The sequence below is a fragment of the Carcharhinus amblyrhynchos genome, chromosome 13, assembly GCF_965287045.1.
Source record: "Carcharhinus amblyrhynchos chromosome 13, sCarAmb.v2.hapA, whole genome shotgun sequence".
NCBI lineage: Eukaryota > Metazoa > Chordata > Chondrichthyes > Carcharhiniformes > Carcharhinidae > Carcharhinus > Carcharhinus amblyrhynchos.
The window spans coordinates 77158211-77175267 of record NC_137336.1 but is presented as its reverse complement, the minus strand read 5'-3'; the positions used below and the strand labels follow the sequence as shown (position 1 = coordinate 77175267).

General features: G+C 45.9%; 5 non-coding genes across 5 annotated transcripts; 4 read left to right on the top strand and 1 right to left on the bottom strand.

Annotated features, from left to right (window-relative positions):
- The first annotated feature begins 1015 nt into the window (after positions 1-1015).
- On the top strand, positions 1016-1088 carry trnak-uuu (transfer RNA lysine (anticodon UUU)). The gene has a single exon. It is a non-coding gene; the product is annotated as a tRNA-Lys (tRNA).
- A 254-nt stretch (positions 1089-1342) lies between these two features.
- Positions 1343-1416, bottom strand: trnat-agu (transfer RNA threonine (anticodon AGU)). The gene has a single exon. It is a non-coding gene; the product is annotated as a tRNA-Thr (tRNA).
- A 2776-nt stretch (positions 1417-4192) lies between these two features.
- On the top strand, positions 4193-4265 carry trnak-uuu (transfer RNA lysine (anticodon UUU)). Its single transcript has one exon. It is a non-coding gene; the product is annotated as a tRNA-Lys (tRNA).
- Positions 4266-7343: 3078 nt separating this feature from the next.
- trnak-uuu (transfer RNA lysine (anticodon UUU)) lies at positions 7344-7416 on the top strand. Its single transcript has one exon. It is a non-coding gene; the product is annotated as a tRNA-Lys (tRNA).
- A 6369-nt stretch (positions 7417-13785) lies between these two features.
- Positions 13786-13858, top strand: trnak-uuu (transfer RNA lysine (anticodon UUU)). Its single transcript has one exon. It is a non-coding gene; the product is annotated as a tRNA-Lys (tRNA).
- The last annotated feature ends 3199 nt before the right edge of the window (positions 13859-17057 follow it).

Genomic DNA, 17057 nt, shown 5'->3' with positions numbered 1-17057 from the left:
GTAACAATACAGCGATGCCCTTCTTGTCTAACGCAAGTATGTGGATGTATCTCCGTCGTGTATAACTGAAACAGTTTTGTAAGCCAGACAGACTCACGAACCCATGTTTGATGTGCATGGTCCACCGATCTCTCCTCCGGTGCAATAAACAAGATTTGCGGAGAAACCTGCGTCTCATCAGTTTTTGATCCGACATCCGAAAGCGAACTCCACATACGTGGAGACCAGATTCACCAGTAACTTTCCTCGATTAACGGGTTACTTAGGAGACTGCTCTGCAGTGTTACAACTGTTAAAGCTGCCAAACCATCTCAGTTTATTCTTAAGCAATTGGAACATGCTGCCGAATGAAGTGTTCAGTGACAATCCAGTTTCATTTTCACGGATGACTTGCTGGAAATAGAGACACAATTCTGAAAATCAAATGCATTGAAGATGCGGCAAATTATTTCTCAAAGATGTACCTCTGAACATAAGCCGTCGTTAACAGTTTGAAGATCTGTGCAGAGAGAAAAAGACTGACTGTTTCGATCGAACAGACACGTGCTTGATGTCCGGAACAGACTCATTGTGCCAAAGGGACACTTTATGCTGTAGAATGCAGGACACTGAAACTGCTGCTCTTCAAATTGATTTACTTCAAATTGTGCAACGTGAAATGCATAAACAAGTAGCACGGAGATTTTAACTCAGGAATATCAGCCGACTAGGCAAGTGCATGAACGAACTGAAGCACAGTTGACTTACTTTGAGACGCAATTTCGGAAGGAGAGAGGAAGAATGTAAAGTGGGTGAAATGATGAGGTGCTTGTGGTTCCAAATGGATGAAATGCTCAGCCCGATTTGATTTTTGGACATTTAGAAAGTGACAAGAAATACTCATCTTGAATTTAAAGTGGATAACATGACACTTCCCCACCCACATTCGATAACGAACTCTCCTTCAATCTTATCTCGTCTCACTCCATGTCAGAGCGCGGCTCGTTCAACGGAGGGAAAATATTTGCGGTTGGGCGCCTGGATAGCTCAGTCGGTAGGGTGTCTGACTTTTAATCTGAGGGTCCAGTGTTCAACTCCCGGTTCAGGCGTTGCTTTTCTTCCAGCCTCAATGCAACTGTTCAGCGAGATGTTCTTCAAAATCGATTAACATTTGTCCTTTGACAATTCCTCGCATGCGATTGACCGTTGCAAGTGTCGCCAGCAGCAAAACTGGATTTTTTTTAGTAGGCGGCAGAGCCGAAATGCACCTCTGACCGCCTTTTCCTGTTGTCCAACTGTGTGACGGTGGAGTTGCGGCGTCTGACAGCAAGAGGGATTTTGTTGCAAAATGCCACCTAGACAAAGGCGCCGCTGAGATTCGAACTCAGGATCGCCTGTTTACTAGACAGGCGCTTTAACCAACTAAGCCACGGCGCCAACACCATGCGCAAGCTGCCATTACAAACTGTATATAAGAATAAAATTACAGGACGTTGGTTCCTGCAATCTGAAAGAGAAGCAAACATGCTGGAAAATCGGGATCGGGATTCGATGATCGGCCATGATCAAAATGAATGGCGGGGCAGTCCCGAAGGGCCCAACCACCCAGTCCTGCTTCCGGCTTCTTTTCCAATCTTCAGATTCTGCACCCTGAGGGAATGTCATCCTGACTCGGAACGTTGTCTTTCTTCTCTCTCGACAAATGCAGAGATTTTCAGTATTTTCTATTTTAGTTATATGGATTTACTAAAGCTAAGTGGATGCTGCTCATGCCCCTATTTCTGATGGACTGACAGATACTCAGAACATCAACAAACACGATTATAATTGCTTGGGAGGACCTCAGAATGTGTATCAGGTAGATTGAGAAGAGGAGAGGGTTAAAATTGGGATGCGTGACTGGAAATCAGTTGAGGGATAAACTGGTTATGGAAAGGGCCTGAGGCGCGGGCGACAAGTCTCACTGAAGCTAATGATCACCTTAAAGAAACTGCTAATAGGTAATTGTGGTTCTGGCTTCGGAGGGCAGGCCCTTATCGATTGGCCTTTTGTTCTAGAAAGTAATCTAATCAGAAACTTTAATAGCCATGTCCATACGTGGCTATCGCCTTTTGTTCTTGAAAGTAATCTCATCAAATGTAACAATACAGCTATGCCCTTCTTGTCTAACGCAAGTATGTGGATGTATCTCCGTCGTGTATAACTGAAACAGTTTTGTAAGCCAGACAGAGACTCACGAACCCATGTTTGATGTGCATGGTCCAGCGATCTCTCCTCCGGTGCAATAAACAAGATTTGCAGAGAAACCTGCGTCTCATCAGTTTTTGAGCCGACATCCGAAAGCGAATTCCACATACGTGGAGGCCAGATTCGCCAACAACTTTCCTCTATTAACTGGTTACTTAGGAAACTGCTCTGTAGTGTTAAAACTGTTAAAGCTGCCAAACCATTTCAGTTTATTCTTGAGCAATAGGAACATGCTGCCGAACGAAGTGTTCGGTGACAATCCAATTTCATTTTCACGGATGACTTGCTGGAAATAGAGACACAATTCTGAAAATCAAATGCATTGAAGCTGCGGCAAATTATTCGTCAAAGTTGTACCTCTGAACAAAAGCCGTCATTAACAGTTTGAAGATCTGTGCGGAGAGAAAAAGACTGACTGTTTAGATAGAACAGACACGTGGTTGATGTCCGGAACAGACTCATTGTGCCAGAGGGACACTTTATGCTGTAGAATGCAGGACTCTGAAACTGCTGGTCCTCAGAGAGATGGTGATTTCCTTCAAATTGTGCAAATTGAAGTGCATAAACAGGTAGCACGGAGATTTTAACTCAGGAATATCAGCCTACTAGGCAAGTGTACGAACGAACTGAAGCACAGTTGACTGACTTTGAGACGCAATTTCGGAAGGAGAGAGGAAGAATGTAAAGTGGGTGAAATGATGAGGTGCTTGTGGTGCCAAATGGATGAAATGCTGAGCCCGATTTGATTTTTGGACATTTAGAAAGTGACAGGAAATACTCATCTTGAATTTAAAGTGGATAACATGACACTTCCCCACTCACATTAAAAAACCAACTCTCCTTCAACCTTATTTCGTCTAATGCCATGTCAGAGCGCGGTTTGTTCAACGGAGGGAAAAGGGGCGTCATCCGGAGCCCGGGTAGCTCAGTCGGTGAAGCGTCCGGCTTTTAATCTGAGGGTCCCGGGTTCAAGTCCCTATTCGGGCTTTGCTTTTCTTCCAGCCTCAACGCAACTGTTCAAAGAGACGCTCTTCAAAATCGATTAACAGTTGTCCTTTGACAATTCCTCACATGCCGCTGACCATTGCAAGTGTCCCAGCAGCAAAATGCAACCATTTTAATAGGTGTTTGATGGGTGGCAGAGCCGAAAAGCGCCTCTGACTGCCTTTTCCTGCTGTCCAACTGTCGAGTTGCGGCGTCTGACAGCAAGAATGATTTTGTTGCAAAATGTCACTTCGCTAAAGGCGCCACTGAGATTCGAACTCAGGAGCGTCTAATAAAACTAGACAAGCGCTTTAACCAACTTTGCCACGGCACCAACACGGCAAGGGTTCGGCCATTACATCAAAATAAAAGCAAACTACGGTGGATCCGGCAATCTGAAAGAAAAGCAACTTTGCTGGAAAATCACCAAAGGTGATACATTTCCAATCAACAAGGCTATTTCAAGATTGGCTTCACACTGTGGAATCAACAGTCTGTAAGATGTTACAATTGGTTCCCTGGCACTTAAAATTGAAATATATTTCATTGTGTGAGGTTTGTCGAAACTTTGCATTTTGCAAGAAGCAGATCCTCAGACAGATGGTGATTCACTTCAAATTGTACAACGTGAAATGCACAAACAAGTAGCACAGAGATTTTAACTCAGGAATATCACTTAGGCAAGTGCATGAACAAACTGAAGCACAGTTGGCTTATTTTGAGACGCAAGAGAGGAAGGAGAGAGGAAGAATGTAAAGTGGAAGATATGAGGTTCTCTTTGGGCAAAATAGATGAAATGCTCAGCACAATTGGAATTTTGGACATTTAGAAAATGACGCAAGACACTCATCTTGAATTTAAAGTGGATAACATGACATTTTCCCATTCACATTAGAAAGTGAACTCTCCTTCAATCTTATCTCGTCTAACTCCATGTCAGAGCGCGGCTTGTTCAACGGAGGGAAACGCGCTGCTGTCCGGAGCCCGGATAGCTCAGTTGGTGGAGCATCAGACTTTTAATCTGAGGGTCCAGGGTTCAAGTCCCTGTTTGGGCGTTGCTTTTCTTCCACCCGGAACGCAACTGTTAAACGGAATCATCTTCAAAATCGGTTACCAGTTGTCCTTTGACAATTCCTCACACGCCTTTGACCGTTGCAAGTGTCTCCAGCAGCAAACTTCAACCATTTTAACAGGCGGCAGAGCCGAAATGCGCCCATGGCCGCCTTTCGCTGCTGTCTAACTATGTGACGGTCGAGTTGCGGCGTCTCACAGGCAAGAGTGATTTTGTTGCAAAACGTCACTTAGATGAAGGTGCTGCTGAGATTCGAACCCCGTAGAGCTTGTTTACCGAGACTAGCACATTAACTAACTTAGCCACGACACTAACAGGCTGACCAGCATACCATTCCAATCAGGAAATAAAAATAAAAACAGACTACGGTGGATCCTGCAATCTGAAAGAAAAGCAAACATGCTGGAAAATCACCGAAGCTTTTACAGCATCTGGGCACAGAGAACAGAAGCAAAGTTTTGGGAAATTTCTTCACCCAGAGGGTACTGAATGTGTGCAATTCACTACCACACAATGTACTTGAAGTTAAACTTTGTTTGATTTCGAGAAGCGATTCCGTCTGGCACCTGGACCTGGGGGTCCGATTAGCTCCGTCGGTAGAGGATCAGACTTTTAATCTGAAGGGTCTAGGGTTCAAGTTCCTGTTCGGGCGTTGCTTTTCTTCCAGCCTCAACGCAACTGTTCAACGAGATGTTCTTCAAACGCGATTAACAGTTGTCCTTTGACAATTCCTCACACGCCATTGACCATCGCAAGAATCGCCAGCAGCAAAATGGAATCACTTTAATGGGTGTTTGATGGCCGGCAGAGGCGAAATGCACCCGCGGCCGCCTTTTTCTGCTGTCCAACTGTGTGACGGTCGTATTGCGGCGTCTGACAGCAAGAGTGATTTTGTTGCTAAATGTCAGTGACGAGAAAGTGCCTCTGAGACTCGAACGCAGGATCATCTTGTTCACTAGGCAAGCACATTAGCCACCTTAGCCACGGCACTAACGCCACATCCGCACAGCCATTACAATCGGTATATAAAAGTAAAATCAAACAATTTTGAAAATCAAATGCATTGAGGCTGCGGCAAATTATTTGCCAAAAATGAACATATGAACAAAAGCCGTCGTTAACAGTTTGAAGATCTGGGCAGAGTGAAAGAGACTCACTGTTCTGATAGAATAGACACGTGCTTGATGGCCGGAATGAGATGTTAAGGGGTTAACATCCCATGAATCTCCTGTGATCTTGGCCTTTTGTTAAAAAGGTTTTGCAAGCTGAGATCCTGCAAAATTGCAAATGCAGCTGGTTGCTTTAAGACAAAGTGAAATGTCACGGCTTTGTCAAAGGCAGACCGTGCTTTACGAATTTGGTTGAGTTCTTTGAAAACGTGACTGAATACATTGACGAAGGAAGAGCGGTAGATGTGGTTTATATAGACTTCAGCAAGGCGTTCGATAAGGTCCTCCATGCAAATCTTCTTGAGAAAGTGAGAGGGCATGGGATCCAAGGGGCTGTTGCCTTGTGGATCCAGAACTGGCTTGCCCGCAGAAGGCAGAGAGTGGCTGTATATGGGTCTTTTTCTGCATGGAGGTCGGTCACCAGTGGAGTGCCCCAGGGATCTGTTCTAGGACCCTTGCTGTTTGTAATTTTCATGAATGACCTGGGTGAGGAAGTGGAGGGATGGGTTGGTAAGTTTGCCGACGACACGAAGGTTGGTGGTGTTGTGGATGGTCTGGAGGGATGTCAGCAGTTGCAGCGCGACATGGATAGGATGTAAGACTGGGCAGAGGAGTGGCAGATGGACTTCAACCTGGGTAAATGAGTAGTGGTCCATTTTGGCAGGTCAAATGGGATGAAGGAGTATAATATCAAGGGTAAGACTCTTTGCAGCGTAGAGGATCAGAAGGACCTTGGGGTCTGGGTCCATAGGACTCTTAAATCGGCCTCGCAGGTAGAGGATGTGGTTAAGAACGCATATGGTGTACTGGCCTTCATCAATCAGGGGATTGAGTTTAGGAGTGGGGAGAAAATACTGCAGCTTTATAAGGCCCTAGTCAGACCCCACTTGGAGTACTGTGCTCAGTTCTGGTCGCCTCATCACAGGAGGGACGTGGAAGCTATTGAATAGGTGCAGAGGAGATTTACAAGGATGTTACCTGGATTGGGTGGCATGGCATATGAGGATAGTTTGAGGGAGCTCGATCGTTTCTCCTTGGAGAGATGAAGGATGAGAGGGGACCTGATAGAGGTGTATAAGATGTTGAGAGGTACAGATCGGGTGGATTCTCAGGGGCTTTTTCCCAGGGCTGAAATGGTTGTTACGAGAGGACGCAGGTTTAAGGTGCTGGGGAAGAGGTACAGCGGAGATGTCAGGGGTAAGTTTTTCACTCAGAGGGTGATGGGTGCGTGGAATCAGCTGCCGTCGGTGGTGGTGGAGGCAAATTCAATCGGGTCCTTTCAGAGACTTCTGGATGAGTACATGGAATTTCATTGGATTGAGGGTTATAGGTAAGTGTAATAGGTAGCGATGTGATCGGCGCAACTTGTGGGCCGAAGGGCCTGTTTGTGCTGTACTTTTTCTGTGTTCTATGTTCTATGTCTCCAGAAGCTCAGAAGCTGTGATCAACTGCATCTTGTTTGAGACAACTTGTGCTGATATCAGTACATACTCCTTATTCTGAACTGTCACCCTGACCTTGTAAATAACGAAACTCTTGGCTTTATTAAATCGGTCTCGACTGGACTTGGCTAAATGCTGTCCTTGTTTGAAGGAGATAACATTCACTTTGTGGGCAAAGTAACATCTCAAGATGTATGTGAGAACGGTTGCTATCTCACACTGGAGCAATGGCAGTTTCAATGGCAACTGGAGGGGGAGTGGGTTTTCGACATATTTTTACTCACATAGTGTATTTGTACTTACTTTTGCTGTTGCACAGCACGTGATCTGGGTGAAGTTATACTGTCTGTCCGTGACTAATTGCTGTAAAAGAGTATAAAGGGGGAGAATTCCCCCGTTCGAGGTAGTATCACGGCTTGCTCAAGGGAGGAGATACGCGTCTATTTAGGAGCCCGGGTAGCTCAGTCGGTAGAGCATCAGACTTTTAATCTGAGGGTCCAGGGTTCAAGTCCCCGTTCCGGCGTTGCTTTTCTTCCAGCCTCAACGCAACTGTTCAACGAGATGTTCTTCACAATTGATGAACAGTTGTCGTTTGACAATTCCTCACACGCCATTGACCATTGCAAGTGTCGCCAGCAGCAAAATTCAACCATCTTGTTAGGTGTTTGGTGGGCGGCAGAGCCGGAATGCGCCTCTGGCCGCCGTTTCCTGCTGTGCAACTGTGTGACGGTCGAGTTGCAGAGTGATTTTGTTGCAAAATGTCTCTTAACCAAAGGTGCCACTGAGATTCGAAGGCCGAGATTTCCTGTTTCCTAGACAGGTGCCTTTACCAACTTAGCCACGGCGCCAACACGATAGCTGAGGCGCCCTTACAATCTGTATCTAAAAATAAAAGCAAACTACGGTGGATCCTGGAATCTGAAAGAAAAGCTAACATGCTGGAAAATCACCGAAGCTCCTACAGCATCTGGGTACAGAGAACAGAAAATTTGGACATAAATGACGGTCTGGCTATTAGGTTAAAGTGGTGTTTCGGAGAGTAATGCACAAGTGAGGATTTCTACAAGTGAATATTTGCAACGTATTGCTCTGAGTCAGGCAAACACCCCATGCCACCCCCAATCTCATCCCCCACTCCCACTCCTCACTCCACCATCTTGCAACTCCTCCATCTCAACGTGACCCTCACAGTGAATAATTTTGCTGACAAAACAGCGTTTCCATGTTGCGGGCCCGGTGTTGGTCCCAATTGGAATTGTTTCGATTATGGGTCGATCATTTGTGAAGCAAATTTTGGAGAGGCAGTGTGGTTTGAGTGAGAGTGTTTGATTTGATTTGATTTATTAATGTCACAGGTATTAACACACAGCAAAAAATATTGTTTGTTGCCCACCATTCAGACAACGCATACCGTTTATAGAGAAGGAAACGAGAGGGTGCAGACTGTAGTGTTACAGACACAGTAGGGTGTAGAGAAAGATCAACTTAATGCAATGGAGGTCCATTCAAACATCTGACAGCAACAGGGAAGAAGCCGTTCTTGAATCGGTTGGGAATGGCCTCAGACTTTTATATTTTTTTTCCCGATGGTAGAAGCTGAAAGAGAGACTGTCCAGGGTGTGTGGGGTCCTGAATTATACTGGCTGCTTTGCCGAGGCAGCAAGAAGTGTAGACAGAATCAATGGATGGGAGGCTGGTTTACCTGATGGATTGGGTTCCATTCACGATAATTTGTAGTTCCTTGCAATCTTGGGGAAAGGAGGAGCCCATATCAAGCTGTGATACAACCAGAAAGAATGCTTTCTGTGATGCTCTGTTGCTGAGAGTCGTCGCTGACTTGCCAAATTTCCTTAGTCTTCTGAGAGAGTCGCTGTGTAATTGAGAGGAAGGCAGTGACCGTCTTAAACCTAACGGCGAATGTCTGTGTGAGAGAAATAATCTGTAGATATTAGATTAGACTGCTGGAGGACATGAAAATTTCAGCCATGAAGTGTTCGGACCCAACCAGTAAATCGCGCTGTACAATCATTTCAGCAAAGTCCCGGGAGCTCAGTTGGTGGAGCACCAGACTTTTAACCTGAAAGTGCAGCGTTCAAATCCTGTTCAAGCGCTGCATTTAATCTCGATGCACTGGAAAGCTATCGATTAGCCAGGAGGGAGTTAAAGAGGGAGTTACGAAGAGCTAAAAGGGGACACGAGAAGACTTTGGCTGACAGGATTCAGGAGAATCCTCAGGCTTTCTTTCGATATGTTAAGAATAGAAGATTGGTTAGAGCAAGATTAGGGCCAGTCAGACACAGCAGTGGGAAGTTATGTGTGGAACCGGAAGAGATTGGAGAGGCACTGAACAAATATTTCTCTTCGGTATTCACGCAGGGAGACGTAAATGTAGTTGTGGAGAACACTGGGTTATAGGGTTGTAAACTGGATAGTATTGCAGTAGATAAGGAGGATGTGCTAGATATTCTTGAGGGTTTGAAAATAGATAAGCCCCCTGGCCGGACGGGATTTGCCCTAGGATTCTCTGGGAGGCAAGAGAGGCGATTGCAGAGCCTCTGGCTCTGATCTTCAGGTCGTCGTTGGCCACAGGTATAGTGCCAGAAGTCTGGAGGATAGCAAATGTTGTCCCATTGTTTAAGAAGGGGAACAGAGTCTTCCCCGGGAATTATAGACCGGTGAGTCTTACTTCTGTTGTGGACAAAGTATTGGAAAAAAGTATTAGGGATAGGATTTATAGTTATTTAGAGAGTAATGAATTGATTGGAGATAGTCAGCACGGTTTTGTGACGGGTAGGTCGTGCCTTACTAACCTTATTGAGTTTTTTGAAAAAGTGACCAAAGAGGTGGATGGGAGTAAGACAGTTGACGTGGTATATATGGACTTTAGTAAGGCGTTTGATAAGGTTCACCATGGAAGGCTTCTGCAGAAAATGTATGGGATTGAGGGTGATTTAGTTAGTTGGATCAGGAATTGGCCAGCTGATAGAAGACAGAGGGTGGTTGTTGATGGAAAGTATCCGTCATGGAGTTCGGTTACAAGTTGTGTGCCTGAGGGATCTGTTTTGGGGCCACTGCTGTTTGTAATTTTTATAAATGATCTGGATGAGGGTATAGAAGGATGGATGAGTAAATTTGCTGATGACACCAAAGTCGGAGGAGTGGTAGATAGTGAAGAGGGTTATCATAGTTTACAGAGAGACTTGGACAAGTTGCAGAGCTGGGCCGAGAGGTGGCGATTGGAGTTTAATGCGGAAAAGTGTGAGGTAATTCACTTTGGCAGGAATAAGAGATGTGTAGAGTATAGGGCTAACGGTATGACTCTGAATAGTGTTGACGAACAGAGGGATCTAGGTGTATATGTGCATAGATCCCTGAAAGTTGGAAATCAAGTCGATAAGGTTGTTAGGAAGGCATACGGTGTCTTGGCGTTTATTGGTAGGGGGATTGAATTTAGGAGTCGCAACGTCATGTTGCAACTGTACAAAACTCTGGTGCGGCCGCACTTGGAGTATTGTGTACAGTTCTGGTCCCCACATTATAGGAAGGATGTGGAGGCATTGGAGAGGGTGCAGAGGAGGTTTACCAGGATGTTGCCTGGTATGGAGGGAAGGTCCTATGAGGAGAGACTGAGGGATTTGGGGTTGTTTTCGTTGGAAAGAAGGCGGCTAAGAGGAGACCTTATCGAAACATACAAGATGATTAGAGGTTTAGATAGGGTGGACAGTGATAGCCTTTTTCCTCGGATGGAGAAAGCTAGCACGAGGGGGCATGGCTTTAAATTAAGGGGTGGTAGTTATAGGACGGATGTCAGAGGTAAGTTCTTGACCCAGAGGGTGGTGGGGGAATGGAATGCCCTGCCTGCTGCAGTTGTAGATGCGCCTAGTTTGGGGGCGTTTAAGAGGTCCGTGGATAGGTTTATGAATGGAAAGGGATTGGTTTAGCGTAGAGGGTTATTGCTTTTTTCTTAATTGGTCGGCGCAACATCGTGGGCCGAAGGGCCTGTTCTGCGCTGTTCTATGTTCTATGTTCTATCACGTCCCAGTGTTTCCATCACTGCGTTGGAGTCGTGGCAAAGTTGGTTAAAGCGCCTTGTTTCAAGAATAGATTGAGAGCTATTTTCATTGACAAAGTTGTATTGTCAGGGCAATTAATTACCCCATCACTGCCGAAAGTTATCCCTCCAAAGGACGGACTCTGTCTTCACTTTGAGCGATATCACCCATTCTCTCACTGCTGTTGGCATCAAGTGCGGGAACTTCCTTTCCGAAAGTAGGAGTAGCTGCACCACATGCGCTGCAGCGATGGAAAAGGTGTCTTCTGAAGGGGATTATTATAAAGGCCCGGTTCGCCCGTGGTCTCCAGAGCTGCCTCCCCAAATGTAGTTAACCAAACCATTAGGATCTCATAATTCCAGGGTTTAGGTTCAGAATCGATCCTTGATTGCAATTCTCGTTCTCTGAAACATTGTGAAACACGCTAAATGGAGGGAGCGAAAGCGGTTCTTCAGCGCCCTCATTTCTCACAACATGCATTTCGAAGGATTTTCAAAGCGACCAATGTCCTTGCTTATCCTCCACTGGTTTGTATTGATTAAATGCTGTTATCTGAATAAAATATTGGTTTGCATTCAGTCGGGCGGCTGTCTAAAATTTGGGAATGAATGAGTGTGTGCTTATGAGGTTAGAGTGATGCTTCGGAGAGAACTGCGCAGATAATTATTTTTGCAGATGAATATTTGCAACGTATTGCTCTTAGTCAGGTAAAAACCTCAACCCATCCCACACCCATGCCCCCCGCCTCCCCCGCAACCGCCACCCCTCCTCTCACACACACACGTAGACACACACACACACACATAGACACACACACACACATCGACACACACACACACACACACACACACATAGACTCACACACACACACACATACACACACTCCCATTTTTCAGTCCTGCACCATAATCCCAATGCAACCATCACCATAATACTTGTCAAGACGATGGCAGGTCCCGGGGCAGCTCAGTCAAGCATCAAACTTTTAGCCTGAGGTTTGAGCGTTGAAGTTTGTGTTCGGATGATGTTTTTAAATCTCTGTTCTCGTATCGAGTCACACTGTTTCACAGCACGGATTGCATTTCTGTTCACATCGTGTCTGTCCCGACCGTTCAAAGCCCAACGTAGCCATTCGAACTTGGATGCCTCGTATGCTAAATGAGAGTCTGTTTAAAAAGATGGAGTGGTGTTTTGGAGAGAAGTGCAGAGATAAGGATTTGTATAAATTAATATTTGCAACGTATTGCTCTGAGCCAGCTAAACAAACCACACTTTCCCCCACTCCCTCCCACTCCAACACCCTGCAGCCGCACCATCTCACCGCGACCCTCACCGTGAATGATTGTCAAGCCGAAACAGCGATAAAATGGTGCGGACACTGAGCTGGCGGCAACTGGAAGGCTTTCAGATTCATGACCATCATTCTTAAAGCAAATGTTTGGAAGGAAGTGAGGCTTGAGGAGGAGAGTTGTGTCAGTGGGAAGAAGCAGGGACTGTCTTAAACCCAACGCCAAATGTCTGTGTGAGAGAAATAATCAGAAGATGTTGGATAACTGGCGGAAGAAACTCAAAATTGCAACCACGCAGTGTTGGGCCAACCAGAAGAAAAACGCTGAGCACGGATAGCTCAGTGGGTGGAATATCAGACATTTCATCTTCAGGATCCAGAGTCCAAATCCTTGTTCGTGTGATGCTTCCAAATTTCCATTCTCCATCGAGTAACAATGTTTCATAGCAGCGAATCAGTCCACTGGTCAATTTGTGTCTCTCTCGGACATTCAACCCCCTCCGTGTTCTTACAATTTGCAAGCTATTGATTCACAGCCCCGTGAGCTATGGGTTCAAGTGCTCTTCTTCATGAAAAATGTTATGGCAGACACCCCAGGAATGCACAGTGGTTCGCACTGCAATCTCACAGCACCAGAGGCTCAGGTTCGATTCCCGGCTTGGGTCACTGTCTCTGTGGGATTCGAACCTTCTCTCCATGGTTTCCTCTGGGTGCTCCAGTGTCACCCGACAGTCAAAAACACGTGTTGATTCGGTGCATTGACCCGGCCAAGCGCCGGACTGTGGCGAGTTTGGGAACTTCACAATAACTTCATTGCGGTGTTAGTGTGACCCTTACTTGTGACTAATGAATAAACTTTACCTTAAGGAAAGAATTCGTGCTGGTACTGGAAATATTAACGATATTCACATTTGCTTTCAAATGTAACGCATTTCCCACTCCTGTTGGTCCAAATAATATTGAAAGTTCATATGAAATACAGAATTTGATACATTTCCAATCAACAAGGCTGTTTCAAGATTGGCTTCACGCTGTGGAATTAAAACTCTGTAAGATGTTACAATTGGTTCCCTGGCACTTAAAATTGAAATATATTTCATTGTGTGAGGTTTGCACAATTCATGTTGAAACTTTGCTTTATGCAAGAAGCAGATCCTCAGAGAGATGGTGATTTACTTCAAATTGTACAACGTGAAATGCATAAACAAGTAGCACGGAGAGTTTAACTCAGGCATATCACCCTACTAGGCAAGCGCATGAACAAACTGAACCACAGTTGACTCTCTTGAGGCGCAGTGTGGGAGCTAGACAGGAAGTATGTAAAGTGGGAGATTTGATGAGTTTCTTTTTGGGCAAAATAGATGAAATGCTCAGTGCGTTTGGAGTTTTGGAAATGTAGAAAATGACGCAAAACACTGATCTTGAATTTAAAGTAAATAACATGACATTTCCCCTCTCACATTAGAAAATGAACGCTACTTCAATATCATCCCCTCGAAAGCCATGTCAGAGCGCGGCTTGTTCAACGGAGGGAAAATGGGACCCGCCCGAAGCCCGGATAGCTCAGTCGGTAGAGCATCAGACTTTTAATCTGAGGGTTCAGGGTTCAAGTCCCTGTTCGGGCGTTGCTTTTCTTCCACCCGGAACGCAACTGTTAAACGGAATCATCTTCAAAATCGGTTACCAGTTGTCCTTTGACAATTACATAAGAAATAGGAGCAGGAGTAGGCCATCTAGCCCTTCGAGCCTGCCCCGCCATTCAATAAGATCATGGCTGATCTGTCGTGGCTCAGTTCCACTTTCCCGCCCTCTCCCCATAACCCTTAATCCCCTCTCCTATCAAAAACCCATCAACCCGCGTCTTAAAAATATTTAGCGAGGCAGCCTCCACCACTTCAACGGGCAGAGAATTCCAGAGATTCACCACCCTTTGAGTGAAGAAGTTCCTCCTCAACTCCGTTCTAAACCGCCCCCCTTTTATCTTGAGGCTGTGCCCCCTAGTCCTACTGTCTTTTTTGAGCGGGAAGAGTTTCTCCACCTCTATCCTATCCATCCCATTCATCATCTTATATGTCTCAATGAGATCTCCCCTCATTCTTCTAAACTCGAACGAGTACAAGCCTAGTTTATTCAGCCTCTCCTCATGGCTCAACCCCCTCAACTCCGGTATCAGCCTAGTAAACCTCCTCTGCACTCCCTCCAAGGCCAAAATATCCTTGCGCAGGTGCGGCGCCCAAAACTGCACACAGTACTCCAGCTGCGGCCTCACCAATGCCCTATACAGCTGCAGCAAGACCTCCCTACTTTTATATTCAATCCCCCTCGCTATGAAGGCCAGCATCCCATTCGCCTTCCTGACCACCTGCTGCACCTGCAAGCTGGGTTTTTGCGACTCATACCTCACACGCCTTTGACCGTTGCAAGTCGGTCTAACTACGTGACGGTCGAGTTGCGGCGTTTCATAGGCAAGAGTGATTTTGTTGCAAAATGTCACTTAGACGAAGGTGCCGCTGAGATTCGAGCCTAGGAGAGCTTGTTTCCGAGACTAGCGCATTAACTAACTGAGCCACGACGCTAACAGGCCGAGCAGCATACCATTACAATCAGTATATAAAAATAAAAACAGACTACGGGGGATCCTGCAATCTGAAAGAAAAGCAAACATGCTGGAAAATCACCGAAGCTCCTACAGCATCTGGGCACAGAGAACAGAAGCAAAGTTTTGGGAAATTTCTTCACCCAGAGGGTACTGAATGTGTGCAATTCACTACCACACAATGTACTTGAAGTTAAACTTTGTTTGATTTCGAGAAGCGATTCCGTCTGTGGCCAAGACCTGGGCGTCCGATTAGCTCAGTCGGTAGAGGATCCGACTTTTAATCTGAGGGTCCAGGGTTCAAGTCCCTGTTCGGGCGTTACTTTTCTTCCAGCCTCAACGCAACTGTTCAACGAGATGTTCTTCAAACGCGATTAACAGTTGTCCTTTGACAATTCCTCACACGCCATTGACCATCGCAAGAATCGCCAGCAGCAAAATGGAATCACATTAATGGGTGTTTGATGGCCGGCAGAGGCGAAATGCACCCGTGGCCGCCTTTTCTTGCTGTCCAACTGTGTGACGGTCGTATTGCGGCGTCTGACAGCAAGAGTGATTTTGTTGCTAAATGTCAGTGACGAGAAGGTGCCTCTGAAACTCGAACGCAGGATCATCCTGTTCACTAGGCAAGTACTTTAACCACCTTAGCCACGGCACCAACGCCACATCCGCACAGCCATTACAATCTGTATATAAAAGTAAAATCAAACAATTTTGAAAATCAAATGCATTGAAGCTGCGGCAAATTATTTGCCAAAAATGAACATATGAACAAAAGCCGTCGTTAACAGTTTGAAGATCTGGGCAGAGTGAAAGAGACTCACTGTTCTGATAGAATAGACACGTGCTTGATGGCCGGAATGAGATGTTAAGGGGTTAACATCCCATGAATCTCCTGTGATCTTGGCCTTTTGTTAAAAAGGTTTTGCAAGCTGAGATCCTGCAAAATTGCAAATGCAGCTGGTTGCTTTAAGACAAAGTGAAATGTCACGGCTTTGTCAAAGGCAGACCGTGCTTTACGAATTTGGTTGAGTTCTTTGAAAACGTGACTGAATACATTGACGAAGGAAGAGCGGTAGATGTGGTTTATATAGACTTCAGCAAGGCGTTCGATAAGGTCCTCCATGCAAATCTTCTTGAGAAAGTGAGAGGGCATGGGATCCAAGGGGCTGTTGCCTTGTGGATCCAGAACTGGCTTGCCCGCAGAAGGCAGAGAGTGGCTGTATATGGGTCTTTTTCTGCATGGAGGTCGGTCACCAGTGGAGTGCCCCAGGGATCTGTTCTAGGACCCTTGCTGTTTGTAATTTTCACGAATGACCTGGGTGAGGAAGTGGAGGGATGAGTTGGTAAGTTTGCCGACGACACGAAGGTTGGCGGTGTTGTGGATAGTCTGAAGGGATGTCAGAAGTTGCAGCGCGACATGGATAGGACGTAAGACTGGGCAGAGAAGTAGCAGATGGACTTCAACCTGGATAAATGAGTAGTGGTCCATTTTGGCAGGTCAAATGGGATGAAGGAGTATAATATCAAGGGTAAGACTCTTTGCAGCGTAGAGGATCAGAAGGACCTTGGGGTCTGGGTCCATAGGACTCTTAAATCGGCCTCGCAGGTAGAGGATGTGGTTAAGAACGCATATGGTGTACTGGACTTCATCAATCAGGGGATTGAGTTTAGGAGTGGGGAGAAAATACTGCAGCTTTATTAGGCCCTAGTCAGACCCCACTTGGAGTACTGTGCTCAGTTCTGGTCGTCTCATCACAGGAGGGACGTGGAAGCTATTGAATGGGTGCAGAGGAGATTTACAAGGATGTTACCTGGATTGGGTGGCATGGCATATGAGGATAGTTTGAGGGAGCTCGATCGTTTCTCCTTGGAGAGATGAAGGATGAGAGGGGACCTGATAGAGGTGTATAAGATGTTGAGAGGTATAGATTGGGTGGATTCTCAGGGGCTTTTTCCCAGGGCTGAAATGGTTGTTACGAGAGGACACAGGTTTAAGGTGCTGGGGAAGAGGTACAGCGGAGATGTCAGGGGTAAGTTTTTCACTCAGAGGGTGATGGGTGCGTGGAATCAGCTGCCGTCGGTGGTGGTGGAGGCAAATTCAATCGGGTCCTTTCAGAGGCTTCTGGATGAGTACGTGGAATTTCATTGGATTGAGGGTTATAGGTAAGTGTAATAGGTAGCGATGTGATCGGCGCAACTTGTGGGCCGAAGGGCCTGTTTGTGCT